The 23907-nt window shown below is 32.2% G+C and overlaps 1 long non-coding RNA gene across 1 annotated transcript; it reads left to right on the top strand.

Annotated features, from left to right (window-relative positions):
• The first annotated feature begins 11518 nt into the window (after positions 1-11518).
• LOC132306124 (uncharacterized) lies at positions 11519-17517 on the top strand. The gene is made up of 6 exons (XR_009481826.1): positions 11519-11713; positions 12561-12637; positions 12757-12856; positions 12981-13110; positions 15269-15336; positions 17231-17517. It is a non-coding gene; the product is annotated as an uncharacterized LOC132306124 (long non-coding RNA).
• Positions 17518-23907: the final 6390 nt, after the last annotated feature.

Raw genomic sequence — 23907 nt, 5'->3', positions numbered from 1 at the left:
TGAGTTTTATTTTTATTCATTTTTTGTTGAACACATGCAAATTTGAAGTTAAATTGTCTTCAGTACTTGAACATTACGTTTTAGAATATGTATTGTTTTTATCTTTTTGTCTTATTATTACTTCTTTTTTTACATTCACATTATCTATTATTTTTCTTTATATTAATTTTCTATTGTCTTGTTATTTTAATACTTCTCCCTCTTACTTAATTGTTACTCTTTAATCTATCAATTTTTTGATTCGTTATAAAGATTTTATTCGCCTTTTGCTGTAATATACCATGGCATCCAATGAACCTCGTCGCTCTTTGAGATCTAACGATGAACTCACCCAAAATGCTCCTGCATCGTCCCAGCCACAACCAATAGTGGAAGGTGATATTTTCTAATCTTTACATTTACTACACTTGGTCTTTGAATTTACCAAAAGTAGGTCTCAAAATACTTTTACAAGTTACTTTCATGTCTTTTATTTTTCAGGTTCTTCAAGAGAATTCCCGAAGCGTGGAAAAGCTGTAAACAAAAAAAAATATAAAATCAAAAATTACTATAGGGGTATCATTCCGATTAAGTTTAACGACGATTATTCAAAACCGGTGGAGGAACATTCAGATTTATGGGAGAGAGAGCTTGGGATCATTGCTCGTGATTACATTCCACTATGCTATAACAATTGGCTGAAGATTCCGAAATCTCATAAACAGTTCTTATATTGTAAAATAAAGGTTTGCCTTAATTAATGCATATCTTTGTGTGGGATTTCTTTGTATATTTAGATGATATGAAAAATAATTTGTAATTTTTCCTTTTTTAGCTTTCCAAAATCAGGATTCTGTTATTTTTCCTTCTTTAAAATGATATTTATTTATGGCTTATTCATGTGAAAAACTACAAGAAGAATTCGGAGTTGATTGTGAAAACGATTCAAAAGCTAAAGAATGCGCAGATAACGCATTAGCCATTTCTCATAGGAAGTATAGGTACCGTTTGAAAGAACATTTTAACCAATTCGAAACAGAAGAAAGTGCACGCTGCAACACACATCCTGAAGTAACTTACGAGGACTGGCAGATCTTGTGCAATAGGTGGATGTCAAAAAAATTTCAAGTTAAGTTTACTACATTTTTTTTCTATTTATATCGTTTTCCAAAGATTTCAACGTTTCATTCTTTCCTTCATTTGTTGTATCATTTTTCAATTATTTTGTAGGAAATTAGTGCCCAGAACAAAGAAAACAGGTCAAAGAATGATGTGATACATTATGCTGGGTCAAAGTCGTTTGCCAAAATGCATTATGAGGAGGTATGTAATATCTAACACTATACTTAGATTTCTTTATTTTCTTTTCATTCAACAACCATACCTTATAATATATAAAAATAATTAATGAAGAAACAAAAGGAAGCTACTTTAAATGACGAAGATAGTGATGAAGAGAATGAGGATCGTATCGTAGGACCTGCCATCAAAATGTACAAGAATGCACATTTCAAGGAAGGGACTAGATGGACTAATGATGATGCTCGCAAAGCATATGTAAGTTGTGAAATCTTTTTTTTTTTTTTTTTTTCATAGAAGTTAAATCATCTAACTTAACATGAAGATTCGCCAATTTTCATGGTCTTCTCTATGTCTCTATCTCTCTACATACACATATATATAATAATGATTAGGAGTTTTGATTTTTTTTTCTTTCATAAATCTAGGTGTGACATTTTAATATTAATCTCCGTGTCACCCCTTATCCCTAGAAATCTTCTCTGTTGTTAAAACTTAGAAGTGGCTGGGAAATATAGGAATGAATTTTCTTTTTCTATAAATATTTTTTTTTGGGTAAGTGATCCAATATGATCAACAAACAATGGTACTTGCTTCATTTGAAAAGCATTGGTCTGGTAATATAATTTGAACATTGGCTTAGTAGGTGTTTAGTGTACAACTTTGAAGTTATGTATATAATCACTAGACTGGTTATATAATTTGAACATTGGCTTAGATAAAAATTGGATTGACTTTTTCCCCAAAGAACATAATGTGGTTATGTTATGACTGCATATTTCTTTGTCCCTAATTTGTACTATTTCAAGAATTATTTTGACCATCTTCAGTCATAAATGATAACTGAAAGAGTTAACTAGATAGCAAGTTCTATCATGTGTTACTTTTTCAGTGTATTGGACATAGATTATTTGCGTTTGGATGTGGAGATTAACTGTAAATTTGCTTGTCGGTAATGCATTTGGGCATACACAATATCTAGTATTGGTTTGAATTAAATGCCCTTTATAGTCAGGAAGCTTCCACTTGCTTTGCTGGCAAACTTTATGAATACAAGTAGTTGTGAATCTGTTTTGATTCTGTTCTTAATGTTTTGTATTATTTGTTCCTATTTGATTCTCTATACTTTTAAATTTGACTTGATTTAAATTTAATTAATTATAAATTAATTGATTTTGTGTATAGCTTTTTTGAATTATTGTTTCAAGCTTGGCTAGTTGTGTGCTGCGTCTTTTAATAAAGTACTTTCTCAACTTGCAAGGGAGAATATGTAAAAGCCTCTTTCATTTAATCAAAGTGAAAAGCCCTCATTCCATCAGTCTATTCATAGCCTCATCCCTCTACCCTATCCCCCACTTTCCAAGCTAGTTTAGTGCTTTTTTAGTCTCTTCCCTTGAAAAGGGCTCACTTCAGATAAAGATAGAAACCATTAAGTCCAAGTGTCAAAAATTCATATCTAATCATTTTATACACCAACTCTCTGGGAAGAATATACCCTCCTGTTGAAAGGGTCCAGTAAAAAACTCTCTCTCTCTCTCTCTTGCACACATTTTTCAGAGCATTGTTGACACTAATATTATTTAAACTTTAAGGGTCAAAGTTGCAGACTCTTTGTTAGCCTTTTGAGTCTCAGTCCCAAAATTATAGAGGGCTTGGGAAAACAAAATCAACATAGGGAGAAACAATTTTATGTAAATCACAGCACTCAAATGGCTTGAACTCAACTAACCCTAGCTTTTAGGGTTGTGTGTGTGTATATCACTAATACAATTTCAGTCCTGTACCACCAACAATTGTCACAGCTTTGTCTTCATAAAATACACTTGCTGGTGCATAAAAAATTCTTAAAGAAGCAAGGTAATCAATTTGCAGCTCACAAACAGAACTGAAAAACTCACAGCAGGCTCAAAACAGCAGCATTGAATTAACATTAATATTAAGGGGTAAAACTGGTATTTTGCCTAGACACCTCTGAAAGCTTAGGTCCACGGCTCTGTTTCCTCACCTTACATTTGCTCAGATTAACCACCACACGAACACAACAATTAATATTCAAGAAATAGCTCACAAACTGTACCCAGCTACAGTTTCTGCAGAATTGCTTGACTGAAGTGTATTTCTGGAATTTCGTATAATCTCAGGCCTGAATTGAGTTCTCACAAACTAGAACCATCATTACACATATGCTCTGATGTAGAACACACTAACTGAGGCATAACACTTTAATTTTAATTTTGTGATCTCAGTGTATTAAGCTTAAAACCCTTGCTTATGAGGTTTAAGATGTCAAAACAAGCACTGACCACTTTTTAGGAAATAAACCAACTTCAACAGCTTATAATCATCAACACAATCATGTTCCAAGGGTACACAATCAACTCACACCATGATTTGTATATAAATAACTCAGTTCTGTTACTTAAACCAAAAATCTGCAACAATAAAGAACAATGAGACCTCAAATTTAGCTACAGCACTTATATGCTTAAGAATAGGTTTTCTGCAACTTTAAATAGATAGAATATACTTGCCTTAACTTGTACAAACCTCTGAACTATCCTTTATAGATGTTAAGGCTCTGAATCACTTTTTTACACCAGAAAATCAGCAACACAAGCCCTCCTTTCTGTTCAACACATCTGCAGCTTCTTCATGAGGATTTTAGTGAATAAAATAGACTTGGATAAACCTGAAATCACCCATTAAACACTCACTATATTTAGCTTCGAGCCCCTTTTGCAATGCAGCCTATTTCAGCTCAATATTCCTCTCTTGGCTCTCTTTTTTGCAGGCTACTATAAGGATGCTTTATACCAACTTTTTGTCACACTGAAAAACCCTAGTATAGCGGATAAGGATGGCTAGATCCACCAATCGCATTAGAAAAAGTATTATCCTGACATTTTCCAGCGTATAGAGGGACCTCAATACCCATTGACACATCACACATTCTTGTCTTCTAGTACACTCACATTTTACAACAAATATGTATATACTGTATACTCTAGCTCAGGATAATGCAAGACTGTTAATTAGCTTTCACTTTGATAAATTAGATACTTGGGTTCTCTATGCTGGATGACACCAAATTGCTATTTAGGCTGAGATCTTAGCTCTTTTGGAAATTGTCAAGGTTGTTTTGAATGTGGGGCTTTGGCAATGTTTGATATAAAAAGATTCTAATATTGTTTTTATCTTTAATTATAATTGATTCATCTATTCTTCTTAAAAAAGGAAAATGCAATAATATTATTTAAACAATTTTTTTTTTCCCATGAAACCAATGGTTTTACTTGCCTAATAACTGTATGGAAGACTTAACAAAAGGTTTTTTCTTTTGCAGTTGTTGTAGTTGAAAATTGCTATTACTAAATGATTTCTGACTTGGAAAATGTGGAGGGAATTATATTAAAAAATATTGATTCACTTTCAGAGATAATGCTTTAAATTTTGATGCTCTAAAGTCTTCTTCTCATCTTGTTGTGTAGATATGAAAAATGTCGTCCTATGTCCATTTATCTTTAGGTCCTGCTATTTGTAATTCTCTTTTTTATAACATTTAAGTAATTGAATATGGTATTCTTTATTTTCTCAAATAATGGTATGCTTACCTATTTGATTTATTATGGTCTTTTTTCTCTTAAATGTGTTTACTAGTGGGTATAGATGTAGCCTGTAGTTTGGCAGAACCTTGCATATTATATTTAGTAAAGACACAACCCATGAATCAAATAAACAGTGACTTAGGCCTTTAATTTTTTTGCCATGATTGACCTCTTTGTGTTTGTGTAACTCTGTTTTTGTGTTAGTGATGTTGTTACTAGAGGAATTTTTACCATTGCATAGCAAACTTATCACTCTTTTCAATTATTTGAACTAAAATTCTCATCATCCTTAAAGTTAAGAGTGCTTCAGTTTTGCCTTAATTCCACAATAAAATTGGTTTTCCTGATGAAAACAATATAAATTATTACTTATCTAGGTTGCATCAATTTCTCTATTAAATTACTTCATTGACATTTCAAAATACAGGATAATATGGTTGCCCAATCAAAGGAATTTATTAATGTGGATGCTAGTAGTCCAATTCCAGTGGATGAGCAGATATTAGAGAATTGTCTTGGAAAAGGAAAGGGTACTTATTTCCGTGGGTTTGGTCATGGAAAGAAAGCTCCACGAGGACGTAAGAGGAATGCCAATATTGCAGAATTGGTGGCAGAATTAGAAGCTGAGAGGAGGAGGGCTGATAGAGCTGAAGATTCCATAAATGATTTGAAGGCAACTGTAGCTAGTCTTGTGGAGAATCAAAACAGAATGTCTTCTCAGCTTATGTTCACACAATTTGGCGCGCATCGACCTTCGTCTGGTAGCCTACAGTAGCAGCAACAGCCTTCAACTTATGGACCATTTGGCTGTCTATTGAATAGTCCTCAGCCACCAATGTTTGGGGCATTTGGTCATCCGTACCAACCATTTCAATCCGAGCCTGCAATACATGATCAATGATTTCAGACATTGAAGTTTAGAAACTAAGTTTTTGATAGCATTTCCTAATAGCTAGGCACACAAATAGGTGGCATCTGCTGCACCTCTTCCAAAGGCAGTATAAGAAAGTCAAGTGCAAGGCCAAGAAAGTTTTTGATTAGAAACTAATTTTTTAGGATTACATATGATGTTTTTTTGGTACAGTTTTTAGAATTGCTAGAAGTGTAATTTAAACAACCTATATATATTTTAATTAATGGTTGACATTAACTTTAGTTTATGTAGAAGCAGATTATGAATATATATAGCAGGCAGATTATGAATGGATGAAGATATGAATTGAATCACTGATCAAAGGTAGAGGAATTTTGGGTTGTCAACAGTGGATGGGAAATAAGAACAGGTGTGAAAGAGTCAGAGGTGCCAAAAAAAAAAAAAAATACATCAATTTAATTCCGTCCCTAATGCTCAATTGGGACATAATAAAGCTCTGTCCCTAGTGCTCAATTGGGACAGAATTTAAGTCCGTCCCTAATACTCAATTGGGATAGAATAAAACTTTGTCCCTAATGCTCAATTGGGACAGAATAAAGCTCTGTCCTTAATGCTCAATTGGGACGGAATTTAACTCCGTCCCTAATGCTCAATTGGGACAGAATAAAATACTGTCCCTAATGCTCAATTGGGACGGAGTTTTATTCCGTCCCAATTAGTCCGTCCCTAAAACCCTTTTAGGACGCTGCATATAGAGACAGTTGCATCAGCCGTCCCAAAAAGGTATTGGGGACAGTTTAAGCACCTATAGGGACAGTTTTTTTTGTCCCTAATAGCACCATTTCTTGTAGTGCAGGTTTACCACCAACACCCGATGTAGTTCCCACCTATAATTTCGCGACAAAGAATTAATAGACTCGTAGTTGTTGGAAATGGGGGCATTAAAAACATAAACTTTGGATGAGATTTGGAATAGATTCCGCTAATAATTTTTTGCGGATCTCTAGACGAGCGCATTTCTCTCCGTAAGGAGATGAACGTGGTATATTTACTTTCTCAAATCCGTTTCCGGGTGAATGAGAAATTAACTCCAAAGTGTGGTGTTTTGATAAGCTTAAATGGGTATGCAAAATGTGGAAAGTGTTTGTCCCACATGAAAAAAATGTTAAAACAAATTGAAATTTAAATAAGCTGAGTTTAGGATTTGGGCTTGGGCTTGGGCTTAATTGTAAAGTCCAGATTATTCTTTTTTGGAATTTTGGATTGGGCCTAATTTTAGGCTGGGCTTATTTAAATAGGTTTCACAAATGGGTGGGTTTTTTGGGTGTTTGGTTTTTTGAATTAAAAAACCTACTTTTTAGTTTTTCTAAAAGGTTACACTTTTTAAATTAAAAAACCATATTTTAGTTTTTCTAAAGGGTTACACCTTTTAAATTAAAAAACCACTTTTTAGTTTTTTCAAAGGGTTACACCTTTTTCCGAACTATCATAACCCATGGTTGCACCCACTCGAAAAGGCACATTGCAACCTATTGGAATTGATGTGTCTATTGGTGAACAGACACCATGTGAACCATTGCAACCTATTGCAATGGTTGTGTCCAATAATGAAAATATACACCCCATCCGAAAAGGCATTTCTGTTTCTATAAATACCTCCCTTTTGGATCATTTACAAGTTGTTCATTTTCATTTTCTTCTATCTCCCTCTCTAGACTTGAACCCAACCCAAGTGGGTTCAAACCATAGGTTAAGTGGTCCGAACCACTTAGACCCTAATCCAATTTCATCGAGCCATATTAAGATTGGTCCGAACCATTTGATTTGAATTGCACCCAATTCAGCATTTATATAACATAGATGCATTTTTTAGTCAGAGAGAGTATTACACGGAGAAGGTTCGTCGTATCCACGAGTTTGTAGTGCTGCTACTGGTGGATGTAGACCGTTGTATCCTGGGAGATAGACGCCACTGAGTCCGTTAGCACCATAGCGGGACGAATCTGTCTTAAGGACATAATATCCAATACTAGCCTCGGTCCAGGTTCTTTATTTATAATTATTATTTCATTAATTTATTTTGCATATTTAATTAAATATAGAGTTGCATATTTAATTAATGATTTCTTAGCATATTGTTAATTATCTCATGATATATTAATATAAGATTTGTTATATCTTAAATGTCACATGAAACATATATTTTATTATCAATCTTAAGACAGATTCGTTCCTTAGGTAAATTTTATTATATGCTTCTATTTAAAATAAAAATAAGTAGATATCATACTAATAGTTGAGATATAATAAAATAATATTTTATACATTATTATATGATAATATGCTAAATATTGATATGTTCAATATTATATGAAATTGAAGTATGTTATATAAATAGGCTATTGAATTATTTATATATATATAATTCAATATTGGTTGAATTATTTTAATTTTGTAATATGATATTATGAAGTATATGACATTACCTTAAACATATGCCAACTAGAGGTGAAAAAAAGTACTTCGTTACTTTTATCAATAGTTGTACAAAATACTGTTATATATATTTGCTATGAAGCAAAGATAAACCTTAGAAATGTTTAAACATTACAAAAGTGAGGTTGAGAATTTGTGAATACAAAACATCATGTGCTGATATTTGTTTAGAATATGGTATCATTCACGAAGAAATGATGAATGCTATATTGATAAGTTTTGGTTTAACTCAGAATGTGACACCATATGAATTATGGAAAAGTCGAAAACCTTCCTATAAATTCTTAAAAATGTGGGGGTGTCTAACTAAGGTTGTACTTTCTCCTAAGAAAGTTAAAGTGAGACCTATAATGTGGCAACCTTGTGGGTGGGTGTGCCGTGGGCAGGTGCAAGAGGCACTGACATGTTATCACATTGAGCAAGTTACAGGTGCACAATCCCACGCCACCTACGTAAGGGAAAGGTAAAGTGATTTTATGTAGTGGTGTTATCTCCAATTGGTACGAGGCCTTTTGAGATAAAACCTAATAACAAAATCGTGCGAGCTTGATCCCAAAGTAGACAATATCATACTATGTGATGGAGTGGATCATTATATAAAACCTTTGATAGGTTATAACATCAGTGCATATCATTTTCTTGTAGGCTAGAACGTCTACATCTTTTGGTCCTAATTTTCTAGTATGTTTATTGGAGAATGAGCCACAAATCTTTTTTCTTAAATTAATTATGTGATATAATTAATCATGTGATATAATATGAAACTATATTGTTATGCAAGTTCAATATTATTTTTACAAAAGTTTATTATTTGAGATTATAATATTGAGATATATAGTTGAATTACTTAGTGTACGCAGTAATTTAATTTTACAATATAACTTATTTAATGTGTGATATTATTAATTTTGTTTGAGTTCATGACTGATTTATGTATTTAATACAACAGACAAAAATTGATTAGTCTAAGTATGTCAATTCTTCCAATAGTCAAGGGAGAAAGATCTATACTAGTGTCTAAGACATGTATAGCTGTGAATGGGCTAAATAAGAAAAGATTTTCCGATAACTCTAAAGAGTTTAATGAAAAATGTTATGAATACACTAAGCTAGTACACTGAGATAAGTTAAATCAAACTAGTTAGCTCTAATGTACAATTTAGCTAAAAGCTAAAATGTTACTGAGTTGCAAACAAAGTAGCTTAGCTATAAGCTAAAATGATTAATGAGGTGCACGGAACCTAAGAGGAAGATGGAAAATCTGTTAGTTGGTTTTAGCTTTCAACTTGGTAGTAAAAAACACGATGGTGATGAGTAGCTATTTTAGCCATAAGCTATTTGAGCTATTCATCATATCTGCTCATGTAGGAGGGAATAATCCTACTTGTAAAGTAGTAGTTTTTGAAGAATATTCTTCAAAACAAATTACTCTACTACCAAGGTAGACTACTTAGATAAGTGTGTACTAAAGTTATAAACTACTAGAATTGATAGTTAAACAAACTTAACTTCAAGCTAGCGGTAATAGCTGAAAAGTGGGTGCTCATCATAACCTAGTAGTGAGATATGAAAAGAGTGTACTTAATCTAAGCTAGTAATAATAGTTAAAAACTCACTTTTAACTAGTAATGATAGCTGAGAAGTGAGTGCTCACTCTGTGGTAATTGTATCCAAAGCTTAAATAATAAGATAATTATTTGCTTAAATGATTGAGTTATATGATGTGTGACACATGAAAGGTTATAACATGTTAATATGACTGACTTAACATGAACCTAAACATGAATAACTCAATTTATAAATATAAAAGATGTAAAAACAAATATTAATTAGAGCCCATTGTAATTAATATCTTTAGCATTAATTCACGGTAATGTCGGTGAATTATTATAAGAATATACTAAAGATAAAGTAAGTACATATGCACTAGAGACTATTATATATGCTTGTTGAGAAGCGAATATGGAACCTTGAAAAGGTAGAAAAGGTGAAGTATTTAATATATGGTACTTTCATAATTAAAAAATCATAATAAATACATTAGAGATAAAATTTCAGGATTATCCCAAAGTTGTGGGGAGATATTATCCATATATGAAATTTGTTACGAGTCACTCATCTTAACAGAAATACTTATAAATGTGGGGGGTTCCAAGTCCTAAGAGCTTTAGGATAGAACCAAAAATCATTTATATTATTATAACAATAGTGTATATTATTTCCTACGAGGAAAATATTATGAAACAACTAGAAGAGTTCTTTTTTCAGTTGAAGTGCTGAGTTATTTGTTCTAGTTGAAAAGTCAAGTGTGCAAGCTTATAAGTCCTTAAATAGATTAAAGCTACTACCGAGACAATGACATAAATGTGATGCGTAAGTCATTGTATGCCTTAAAATATAAATGATTTACTGATTGGTATATTTGATATGAAAGATTTAACATCTGATAATATAATATATTCTTAATAGAGTGAGATTAAGATAATACTAGTTATGATAACAAAAGCCTAGCTAACTTTTGTAGATGTAAATCTCAAATATAAATACTAGTCAAAGTATATCATTGGTTGAGATTGCAAGGCATCTTAATAACTGTGTTTAATTGCACATTTTCAATCCAAGATCGGATCACCACTACAAGAAAAGTGGGTTTTTACGACATAGTGTTTACAGGGCTTCTTTATTTTGCGTCGTGATTACCACCATTTACGGAGTTTCTAAAAGAACACTCGTAATAGGACATGTTTTCACGAGGATTTTATAGAATCGTCGTAGAAAAATATTTTTACGGCGTATTAAAGAGCCCGTGAATATTTAGATACATTTACGGCATATTTGTATACCTTTATCGGGATAAATGTTCCTCGTTGATAAGATGAAATTACGGTGTATTAAACAGCTCGTGGATAAATTTCACATCTACGGCGCTTTTTTTGCTCCGTAAATAAGCAATAAAAGTTTTCACATCTACAGCGCCTTTTTTGCTTCGTAAATAAGTTTTCACATCTAAGGCACATTTTTTGCCCCGTAAATAAGTGGATAAATTTCACATCTACGGTGCCTTTTTTGCTCCGTAAATAAACAATAAAAGTTTTCATATTTAAGGCGCCTTTTTTGCCCCGTAAATGAGCTTTTCGCTTTTTCCCTTCCCTCCATTTTTTTTTCCCTTCCCTCCATTTTTTCCCCCGTTGATTTGTAATATTTGGGCCCTAAACTACGTCGTTTTTTAGGGCCGCCAATTAACAATTTATTCCACTTTCCCGTTTCATTTTGCAATAGCCCCTAACTCCTTCAGCCGCTCTCTCTCCTTCCATCACAGGTCTCGCCTACTGCCCCAACCTTAAGAGGCTACTCTCGCCTTTCATTCACTCTCTCGCTCTGCAAAACACTCTCTCTCTCCTCCGAAGGTCGGCTAGCGAGAGAGTTTTTCGAGTCTTCGATTCTTCTTCATCTGCGAAAGGTCGGTTCTCTCTGCTTCTCTTTCTCAGCATCTCCTAGGGTTTCTATAGATTTTCGTATTGTTCTTTATTTGAATCTGAAATTTTTTTTTGTTCCTATGACTGTGTATATTCATATGTTGAAATTTATTATATATATGTACAGATCTGTTGTTTTGAGCTGATTTGTGCGTCTATAGTGTTATTTTTGTACGATTAGATTCATCTGTGCAGTGGATATGTATTTTTCTTTTCAGATGCACTAGTACCGGTAGATGATTTTGGATCTTCTGTTATGTATTGAATTATAGGCTCTGGATTGACCTAGTAGATTTGTATGTGTGTTTTAAATTCATATGTATATTCGCTTGACATGCTTTTGATGCGATTTCAAATTTTGATGTGGTCAGGAAGATATTTGTTTGCTTGTGTAGCAACTGGAATTTGATCCATTTGTTCCGATTGTTTAATTGTGTATTGTGAGTGAGTTTTAGGTATCTAATCTGTAGATCGCTAGTTTGCTGCTTTTGTCTAACATCATCAATTTATTCTTGCTGCATTTGTCTAATCATCATCATTTTCCCATAGAGAAATTGAGAATCATGTCCAAACCTATTTAATTCTATGCTTTTGAAGATCAAAATCTTAAATCTAGTTTGATCCTTGACTAATAATCTTAGCAATAAAAGTGTTGTTTCAGCAATTCAACAATATATATAGTACTTCAATGCATTTTTATGTTTTGTAATGTGTTTGTGCGCGAGCAAAACTATACCAATTTTTATTTATTTAATTTTTTTTTAAATTTATGTTAATTATATATTTAATTGGCAGCTCGATGTTTCTCACATTTTTGCAATACCTTTGCAGAGGCCACACCAAAGGCTATCTTGCAGATAATGAATATGAGGGGACTGACACTTTACCACTTGAAAAGTCACTTGCAGGTTTATTATTTGACTCTTTTAATCCAATTTTTAAGAATACTTCAATTTGAAAGTGAGGATTTAATGTATATCAGATGAAACTTCAACTCATGTTTATGCTGAACATTTTTCTACCCCAGGCTACAAAAAGAAAGCCACCTCTGTTTTGAGACATTCTGCAAAGGGGTTCATAACAAATACCCCTATCCTTCACAACTGCCACCATATGCACACTCACAGGTACAAACACAAAACCAACTCATTGGGTTCCCCTTTTCCTATGTTGTTTAATTCTTTATATTTTCAATTTGTTAAGTCAGACATTGTATGGTTTTGCTTGATGTTCATTGACTACCTCTTCCAGGACAAGAAGTTGTTTGAGTTTGGCTGCTGAACAAGAGAAAAATATAATAGAGAAGTGGTTACCTGAACTAAAGAGTGCAGTCCTGAATTCTCAGAAATGACTGGAAGATTGCAAATATGTCAGGGGCTTGGTAAGTAACTTCCACTGCTCTGTCATTTGTTGCTATAGTTATAACAGGTTTGATAGTTGAGACAAAAAAATCTTAACCATAATGATATGTTTTTGACTAATTTATTGTTAATTTTTAGCACATGAATTTACTTGTGGATAAACTAGGGGCAACCATAATGAAAAACTGAAATAAAGTGAGGAGGAGAACTAATATGTAATATATTTATTTCAAGGCAATCTTCTCCTACGAGAAGTTTGGTAAAGTTGTTTAAAAACATATACAGTATTATATATCTAAGCTTATTAGAGTCTTCTTAATTTGCAAGAAAAGTTTGATTTGAACCTTGTATATGAAAACCCAGGCAGACAATTTTTTATTCAACCAGCACCTTATGTGATTGTATTAGGTCAAATAGGCTTTCTCCATATTAGGTCAAATAGGCTTTCTCTAAATCATACAATGTTGCTGTAATTGTATGATGAACAAAAGTTTGTAAAACATAACAAATTAGGGTGATCTACTAAAACTAAAAGAATCTTAGTATAATAAATATATTTCTTTTTCCATTGGATCTTCAAAATATAATCAAGCTTAGGAAAAAGCAAGATCGGAACCTACTATATTCAATAAAGTTTTTAGACACAGTACTTGTGACTAATAAAATATATATTTATCTTAAATAGTACTAATTTTATCTATAAATTATAGGTTCTGTAAGTAATTGGAGGGTACAAATTATTAAGAGGATATAATTATTTCTTAATTTGTTTCTAAAAAAAGTGTGCATTAACTGTTTCCATATGTAAATAAATTTCAGACCATAATTATATCTAAAGCATCCCCAACCTTAAAAGAATCTTATGTACATTGACCTCAATTCTCATCCATATATATGTGTGTATATATATAGAGAGAGAATCTTAATATTACTTCATGTTTCATGCATATAGAAACTTTATTTTAATACCTGTCAATTAAAAAAAGAAGAAAGAAACAATAATATTTTTTTTTTGATATGGAATCCCATTATATATAGTATTAATGAAAATCTTGCTTGGAGATCTTGTTTAATCATTAACGATTAAGTGGGATGGAATATGTCGTTGTACAGAATTTAACTCTTATCTTTGGACCACAATACTCATGGCTAGTAAATTTAATTTAATTGTTTAAAACCACCGTCAATTGAATATGCCAACATTTATCTAGAAATAGAATATATCACTAACTGCAATGTAACCAGAACAATGACCATAGAATATAAATAATGTTACCAATCACAAATGTTGTTCAATATATATATATATATATATATATATATATTGTGAAAGCAATAGAAAATTAAACATTTTTCTGGGGTTGTTGATTATGATCATCTGTTTGATTACGACTTGAAGAATGCTAATTAAATCTCTTCCTCAATATAGAAAATTTTTTGCACCTATATAAAATTATTCTATTTTATACCATGATACAAGTGTTTGAAATAAAATAAAGATGGTTGGTTATATAACTAGATCACTTGTACATAGTATAGCTTCTAGCGTTGTTGGAGTATCATTGCAAAACCTAACATGATCAGTGACACTATATATAGCCTGTATTTAAATGGCCTAAAGAAAGCAACTCTGTAACAAATTGGTAGTTTATTATATTTCTTTAATGGAGTGACTATAAGTCAGAATACTTCAAAGGTGAGTATGCATGTTTGAGTTTGGTGATAACCAATTTGTTGAAATGTTTGCATTCTTTTAACTTCTTTTGTCACTTCAAATAAAGTTACCATCATTTTCCTCCATTTTCTTGCTCTTTCTCACTCTTACAGCTGTTGTCCAACCCATCCATGCTTGATATCTTTGTGAGTGAAAGAGATGTAGTGGCATTAGAAGTTTAAAAGTAAGGATTTATTGGACATGACTTTTTTGGAAATTGAAAAGGACAATTTTCTAAACTATGTTTTATCATATCCTATGGTTCCGGGTCTTTACAAAAACTACATAGAGTTAAAAGCTGTGTTAATTATATTATGTGGATATGAATAAAAATAAGTGAATTATTGGCAAGTGGATATGAATAAAAAGAACAGAATTATTAGCATTACTCTTTTCCCCTAATGTTTCTTACTTAATCTATGTATTTGTTGGCATTACATTTTTGAAATATTTTTTCCTGACAGGATTGATTATCACCAGTTCATTAGAAGCAGAAGAATCAGAATTTCTATGATTCCAGTCTACAACAAAGGTCAAATATTATGCTTCTTTTATGATTGCACAGTAATGCTTTTTTATACTATACTTAGGGGGGTCACGTGCCTTTAAGTGACCAATTTTGCGGTGTATCTTAAACTTTATTACCTTATTGGTACATCGGCCTGTGTGGAGCCCATTTTTATTTCTTGTTTTAAAATGTTGAAAGCATGGGAGTATGGGATCATCGTATGTGGCGGTTTTGATTGATTGTTGTGGAGGAGAAGTTGTTGATATGTTGTTTATACCTTTAAATAAATTCATAACATTTTATGTAATAACTAAATTTAAAAAATTTCAATCCTAGGAAAGCAATATTTGTAGGTAAATTGGAGAATGACTTCTCCATATTCTAATTATTTATGACCCTATACTAATGAGCAGACATACCACATATCATCAGAGATAATGAGAACCTATCCCAGAATTATAATTTATTTTAATCAGGCCTTATCATGAAAAATCATTCCTGAGCGCACAAGTATGTTGCATCCCACATCTAAAAGGATTTAGACTAAAAAAATATCATACTAAAACCTTTAAAATAACACTTCACATGCCCTCTCTGGAGGGTAATTGCTTTGTTATATATGGTTGGTTCTATTGATCCATGGATACTTAACATGTAAAAGACTTGTTAACATAGCGTAGATGTTGAAAAAATATTTAGGTTAGTTGGACTTGGAAAACTTGCTACCATAACTTAGGTTACTTTGCTTATGAAACATGTGAACATAATTACAGATTTTGTTCTCAAACTAAATTTCTACCTTCCAATGGACTGAAATTATGCTAAAAGATTTGCCATCATTGATCAAATGAAACCATATGCAGATTTGTGAAGTGTAGACCGAATATTATAGATCCAAACAACAAAACAAAGAAAATCAGTTGTTAAGTAGTTCTAATATTCAATTTAGGTTAATTTTTTAAGAGAAAGCAGACCTTTGCGGATATATATAATTGACATTCTGGATGTTGTGTTTATGTGCTCTTTTTAATGGATTATGTGGCAAAAGAGAGCTAAGTGGTTAGTTTTGCTTACAAAATGATAAGACAATTTATAAGGAATGACATAGAAATTTAAAATATTCATATTTGTGCTTTGTGAATATAAGATAATTTACAAGTGTTCTAAAGCCTCAAAAGGTCTTCTGAAAAACTATTATATTTTGAAAGTTTATTGGGACAAGCTATCAAAAGAGAGATTATAGGGCCCCAACTGTCTGTTTCAAAGCATATTAACCTGACTTCTTGCATGTCATTAAGGACCTGCATGGACTACACTCTCTGTAAAATAGAAATTTTAGGGCTCCACCTCTCTGTTTCAAAGCAGCAAACTCTCTCCCTTCCACCCACTACACTCTGTAAAAGAGAAATTCCAGGGCTCCACCTCTCTGTTTAGAATTTAGACGGGACTGATTAGTTTATTCATTGCCATTTTGTTAAAAAGTGAGAAATCAAATTAACCACCTCATTCTATTTAATTATCTTTTGTACAAACGAATATTCAAGATATGAGTATTTTCTAGGTTGTAGTAGAACTCTGAGGGAATTATTAGAAGAATATGATGAATTTGTTTCAGATTTGCTCATAATTGTTGCACCAAAAACCTACAATGTTTCAGATTTGTTCATAATCATGAAATAAAGAGATTACATATTATGATATTGTAGTATTCATGAATATAAAGAAATTATGATATTTTCTGTTCTCATACATCCTTGCAAAAATCTAGTATTCAATTAAGGAAAATTATCTGCTTCAAATATTTTTGCAGATTTAAGGAAGAAATTCTTAGCAAAATGTTTGTGTTTGATTTATAAATGATAATCTTGTTATTTCTCTTTTTTATTAGCATTCTGAATTTGAGACTTATGTGATGCAGCTGCTTCCTTGGATTTTGTATTGTGGATTTTGCAGCTACTTCCTTGGATTTTGTACAGTGAGGTGGTTTTTTAACAAGTGCAGACTGAAACTCAAGTGTTAGAAGGTTTATCAATTTTTTAACAGAAGTGTTAAGAAATTGATGATTTTCTTGACAAATGGATTTATTTCCTGTTTTGGAACATTGTAAATGTTGAATTGTTTTGGCACATTAATAAATGATGAATTGTAAAAATGTTTTAATTCTTTTGATATATTTAATAGAATATGTATGTTTTTTGAATTGAATTATAGCTGAAAGTGATGTGAATTATAGGTAGTGGATGATTAACTGACATTAATTGAGGGTGCTTTATATATATATATATTATTTACGGGGAGCTTGAAATCCCTTAAATAAGTGAAAATCTTCCTAAATAACTTTTCTACGGCATACATGGCAAGTTGTGAGAATGGTTTATATTATTTACGGGTACCTAAAATTTGCCGTAGAAAAGTTTTCTGCGGCATACTTCAACGCCTCGTGAGATTATTTACGGGTAGTTAAAATTTGCCTTAGAAAAGTTTTCTACGACATACTTCTGTACCTCGTGAAATTATTTACGAGTAGTTACAACTCGTCGTAGAAAACTTTTCTACGGCATGCGACGGTACCTCGTGAGATTATTTACGGGTACTTACAATTCGACGTAGAAAACTTTGTACGAGATAGATTTTTTCTCGTAAAAAAAATTGAGTATTTACGGAACCCTCATACACGAGGGCCTAGAATGCGCCGTGAATGAGATTCCACGGCATTTTTGGCCCCTCGTAGAAGCCCTTTTTTCTTGTAGTGCACTGAAAAATAATAAATTGGGTAGTTGAGATACACCCTAAATCCAATATTGCATAGATCGAGATATCTAACTAAATTGGAGGTGTAACAGTGATGCAATTTGGATATGGGATATTAAAGACTTCAAATCCAAGAGTGGATATGTCTTTTATATTAAAAGTGTCGTTGTATATTCTTAATATAACTCAAAGTTAGAAACTTTGAATAAATCAAATAGGAAAGTCAATAGACTTCACCTAGAGGACATTTCAATGTAAGTCTACACCTGTGCCACTAAAGAAAATGATATTGCTAACAATAAGTAATTTTAGGGCACAAAGTATACAGTTGCTCTCACCTGGAGAAATCTCTGCAAAGTGTATTATTTCTAAACACAACTTTGTGGCCATATATAAAATTGAGGGTTGTACTAGAGAGCAATTGTACAGATCATCGAAGGGAATGGGATTAAAAGCAGAAAGCTAACGAGTCACCTTAATGGAAACCCAACCTAGTTGACTGGAGATCCCAAGATCTAGGTTCAAAGGGACAACAGAAATTCTGAGTGACTCACCAGAAACACTGGGAAGTAAATCTTTTGCCCATTTCTATGATGAGACAGTGCTACCTACAGCGAAGATTAGGATAAGCTACGTTTTTAATGACTCTTATACCTTGAAAATTCAAGTGGGGTATGGTAGGATACTCTTAATAAGAAGTCACCTATATGAGTGTGGAGTGGGGCTGCTTTTATGAGAACTATAAAGGCTAAGTTTTCTGGAGCACTCATTGAATACCAGGAGTTGTTCAGGGCCAAAATGAACACAACAATATGACCAACTTTGTGAGGAAAGGTACTGTATGTTTGTTATTGTCTTAGTTTACACAAACGGCTGAACAGTTCAAGACATTGCGTTCACTAGTTAGCCAGTAAATCCGATAGCAATACACTAGGGAAGGTTCAAAGCCAAAAACTACCTATCCTGATGCAGTAACTTTCCGATTATACTCTCTCTAGTGTCTGTATGATCATCTTTTACATTTTACGCAAATTTCCATTCATGTGGGGGATTGTTGGAAACGGGGCCATTAAAAACATAAACTTTGGATGAGATTTGGAATAGATTTCGCTAATAATTTTTTGCGGATCTCTAGACGAGCGCATTTCTCTCCGTAAGGAGATGAACGTGGTGTATTTACTTTCTCAAATCCGTTTCCGGGTGAATGAGAAATTAGCTCCAAAGTGTGGTGTTTTGATAAGCTTAAATGGGTATGCAAAATGTGGGAAGTGTTTGTCCCACATGAAAAAAATGTTGAAATAAATTGAAATTTAAATAAGCTGAGTTTAGGATTTGGGCTTGGACTTGCGCCTAATTGTAAAGTCCAGATTATTCTTTTTTGAAATTTTGGATTGGGCCTAATTTTAGGCTGAGCTTATTTAAATGGGTTTCACAAATGGGTGGGTTTTTTGGGTGGTTGGTTTTTTGAATTAAAAAAACTATTTTTTAGTTTTTCTAAAAGGTTACACCTTTTAAATTAAAAAACCATTTTTTAGTTTTTTCAAAGGGTTACACCTTTTTCCGAACAATCATAACCCATGGTTGCACCCACTCGAAAAGGCACATTGCAACCTATTGGAATTGATGTGTCTATTGGTGAACAGACACCATGTGAACCATTGCAACCTATTGGAATAGATGTGTCTAGTGGTGAACAGACATCATGTGAACCATTGCAACCTATTGTAATGGTTGCGTCCAATAATGAAGAGATACACCCCATCCGAAAAGGCATTTCTGTTTCTATAAATACCCCCCTTTTGGATCATTTGCAAGTTGTTCATTTTCATTTTCTTCTATCTCCCTCTCTAGACTTGAACCCAACCCAAGTGGGTTCAAACTATAGGTTAAGTGGTCCGAACAACTTAGACCCTAATCCAATTTCATCGAGCCATATTAAGATTGGTCCGAACCATTTGATTCGAATTGCACCAAATTCAGCATTTATATAGCATAGATGCATTTTTTAGTCAGAGAGAGTATTACACGGAGAAGGTTCGCCGTATCCACGAGTTTGTAGTGCTGCTACTGGTGGATGTAGACCGTTGTATCCTGGGAGATAGAGGCCACTGAGTCCGTTAGCACCATAGCGGGGCGAATCTGTCTTAAGGACATAGTATCCAATACTAGCCTCGGTCCAGGTTCTTTATTTATAATTATTATTTCATTAACTTATTTTGCATATTTAATTAAATATAGAGTTGCATATTTAATTAATGATTTCTTAGCATATTGTTAATTATCTCATGATATATTAATATAAGATTTGTTATATCTTAAATGTCACATGAAACATATATTTTACCATCGGTACTTTTATATGATTCTATGATCATTTCGTTGCCTTACTCGAATTTAACAATAATACTGAAGAAAGAATTATTTAACACTATTGTTGAAGGTAAGGCTTGCCCAATGTAAAATTTTTACATTGTGATGTAGAAGTCTAGTTTAGAAATGGAAATAGTCTCTCCTGATGTAAGATTATGCATTTATTACCCATTCAAGATCTCAGAATTCCATCCTTTGTTAAAACATGATCGCTTAGCTAGTATCATATATATTTGGAAGAAAAACAATTTAAATTCCAATAGAATTTGTCAACAATATGTTAATCTAGCTAGTTTCTCAACCTTAAAAATAATTCAAGACATTTTCAACACAATTAGATAGGTTTTTGTCTGTTAAAGACTTCACAAATGCCCTCACTTGACTATGGTTGAAGGAAGACCCCACGTAGCAGCCATTTCTCTAATCCATTTCACATTTCTGGCCCTTGCTTAGCTTTTGAACAAATAAAAGATGCTTTGTAGCAGTGCAATTTAAATGGCGGCTTGTTACGTTTTCACCATCATACATGAGTAGTGAATGCTGTAAAATAATGCCATTCCTGTCAATGGACCTGTCCTTGTAATCAATTAATTAATTAAGACTATGAATATAATTCACGATTTGGAACCTTTGTTAGTAGCCAAAAAATATATATATTAAATGATGCTATCTGTATCGGATGTCCGGGTGGTTGAGTTCATGACAGCAACGGTACCTTTTCATGACAAAAACAGTATCGGATGTCCGGTGGTTAAATTGCATTGATTCTTCTTCCTAACTAGATTCACGAACTTGTATTACATGCAATATTTGTAGAATGTGAACTCAACGAGCCGACTTTTATCTATATAGAATTGGCAATCCCCACATTTGAAGGTGACACTAACCTACTGAAAATTTATTCCAAGTCTTTGCAGAATGGATCTTTTATTTTAGAAGTATCTGCTCGGAAGTAAAGGAGAAGTCCATCATTTGTTGTTCTGTCGCAGTTCATAAATAAAGACCAACGGTGGAAAGTAAAGGTGCAGCAAGACTTCTACAACCTTCAATAATTTTTAAGGGGTATTTTGTAATTTTTAATATATATATATACACACATATAACAACAAAGACCAAAAACTTTTGAGGGGCCACCTGTCCCCTCCGGCCCTGAAGGGGCAAAAATCTTCTCCATGGCACTTCTCACTGGAGGCTGTCCATGGAGGTTCTTATGGTTGTGATGAAGCCAAGTCAGCTATACTTGCCTTGTCATTGCTTTGTCACTACTTACTAAGCGCCAACTCAACACTGAAGTTTGAAAGTTACTTTCTTTTACCATCTACGAATACTGTATACAAAATTAACTTATACATTGGACCCACATAACACTTTCAACTTTTCATCTTCTCTTCTCTTCTCTTCGTTTCCTCCCTTCTCTCTTGTTCATCTTCTCCCTTTCTCTCTGTATTGTATATACATAATTATGTGTGATTAATGGGATTTATTGATGGATAATGATATATATGTGTCTGTGGTTTTTAAGTTTAGCTACAATTAGATTAAAATTTTCAAGTAAGAGTTCACTTGTGAGATTCTGCTAACATGAGCTCTGGTGCATTTGCTCTCTAGTATTTCTGGTTGCTTCTAAAGTAGTGTTGTAACTTAAAGTAATTCAAAATATACTAATATAGAATAAGTTTTTTTTTTTTTTTTTTTTACCCAAAAAAATAATAATAATAATAAAAAATAAAACGAATTTAGTGATTTTTTCTACTCAGATACTCAAGTTTTCTAGTATCTTTCCCTTGATATTCCCTCAAAGTATATAGGGAAAAAAAATATTAGTGTTAGGTATATATGTGGCCATTGGGTCTTCTATGAATTTTAGTTACAGAGTATCAAAATGTTAGGTATTCCAAAAAAAAATTGCGTGCACGGTATTGAAGTTTCTTGAAGCAGTTGCACAGCTTGATGTAGGAATATAAAAATAAATTGTTGAAGCTGAAATGTGCATATTGTAGAAAAGTTGTTGCCCAACATAATTGTATACAATATATGAATTTTTTCTTAACATACGTCACAAGTTTTATTTAGGGATTTGAAGGGAAGTATAAGAAATCCTTAAATACACATCAAAATGTTTTACTTATATGTGTTACAACATAGTTGTATATAATACATGCATTTTTTGTTAACATACATCACATGTTTTATTTACGAAGTTGAAGGGAAGTCTAAGAAATCTTTAAATATGCATCAAAATATTTTACTAGTATGTGGTACAACATAATTGTATATAATACATACATTTTTTGTTAACATGCATCATAAGTTTTATTTACGAAGTTGAAGGGAAGTATAAGAAATCCTTAAATACGCATCAAAATGTTTTACTAGTATGTGTTACAACATATTTGTATAATAAATGCATTTTTTTTAAACATACATTACAACTTTTATTTACGAAAATGAAGGGAAGTATAAGAAATCCTGAAATACGCATCAAAATGTTTTACTATTATGTGTTACAACATAATTGTATATAATACATGCATTTTTTGTTAACATACATCACAACTTTTATTTACAAAGTTGAAGGGAAGTATAAGAAATCCTGAAATACGCATGAAAATGTTTTACTAGTATGTGTTACAACATAATTGTATATAATATATGAATTTTTTCTTAACATACGTCGCAAGTTTTATTTACGAAGTTGAAGGGAAGTATAATATATCCTTTAATACACATCAAAATGGTTTACTAGTATATGTTACAACATAATTGTATTTAACGCAACGCATGCATTTTTTGTTAATATACATCACAAGTTTTATTTACGAAATTGAAGGGAAGTATAAGAAATCCTTAAATATGCATCAAAATGTTTTACTAGTAAGCGTTACAAAATAATTGTATATAATACATGCATTTTTTGTTAACAAAAGAAGTTTTATTTACGAAGTTGAAGGAAAGCATAAGAAATCCTTAAATACGCATCAAAATGTTTTACTAGTATGTGTTACAACATATTTGTATATAATAGATGCATTTTTTGTTAACATATATACATCACAACTTTAATTTACGAAAATGACAGGAAGTATAAGAAATCCTGAAATACGCATCAAAATGTTTTACTTGTATGTGTTACAACATATATATTTGTATATAATAAATGCATTTTTTGTTAACATACATCACAACTTTTATTTATGAAGTTGAAGGGAAGTATAAGAAATCCTGAAACATGCATCAAAATGTTTTACTAGTATGTGTTACAACATAATTGTATATAATATATGAATTTTTTCTTAACATACGTCACAAATTTTATTTACAAAGTTGAAGGAAAGTATAAGAAATCCTTAAATATGCATCAAAATGTTTTACTAGTATGTGTTACAACATAATTGTATATGTACACATTCATAACATTTTTCAACATTGGCACCACTTATATGAACATATCATTCAAATTAAATACCAATATAG

This window comes from Cornus florida, unplaced genomic scaffold (assembly GCF_030987335.1).
Source record: "Cornus florida cultivar Cherokee Brave unplaced genomic scaffold, ASM3098733v1 CherokeeBrave_3.0.0_Hap2_Chr01, whole genome shotgun sequence".
NCBI classification, from domain to species: domain Eukaryota; kingdom Viridiplantae; phylum Streptophyta; class Magnoliopsida; order Cornales; family Cornaceae; genus Cornus; species Cornus florida.
Note: the sequence above shows the minus strand (reverse complement) of the source record. Positions and strands in the feature narration are given on the sequence as shown.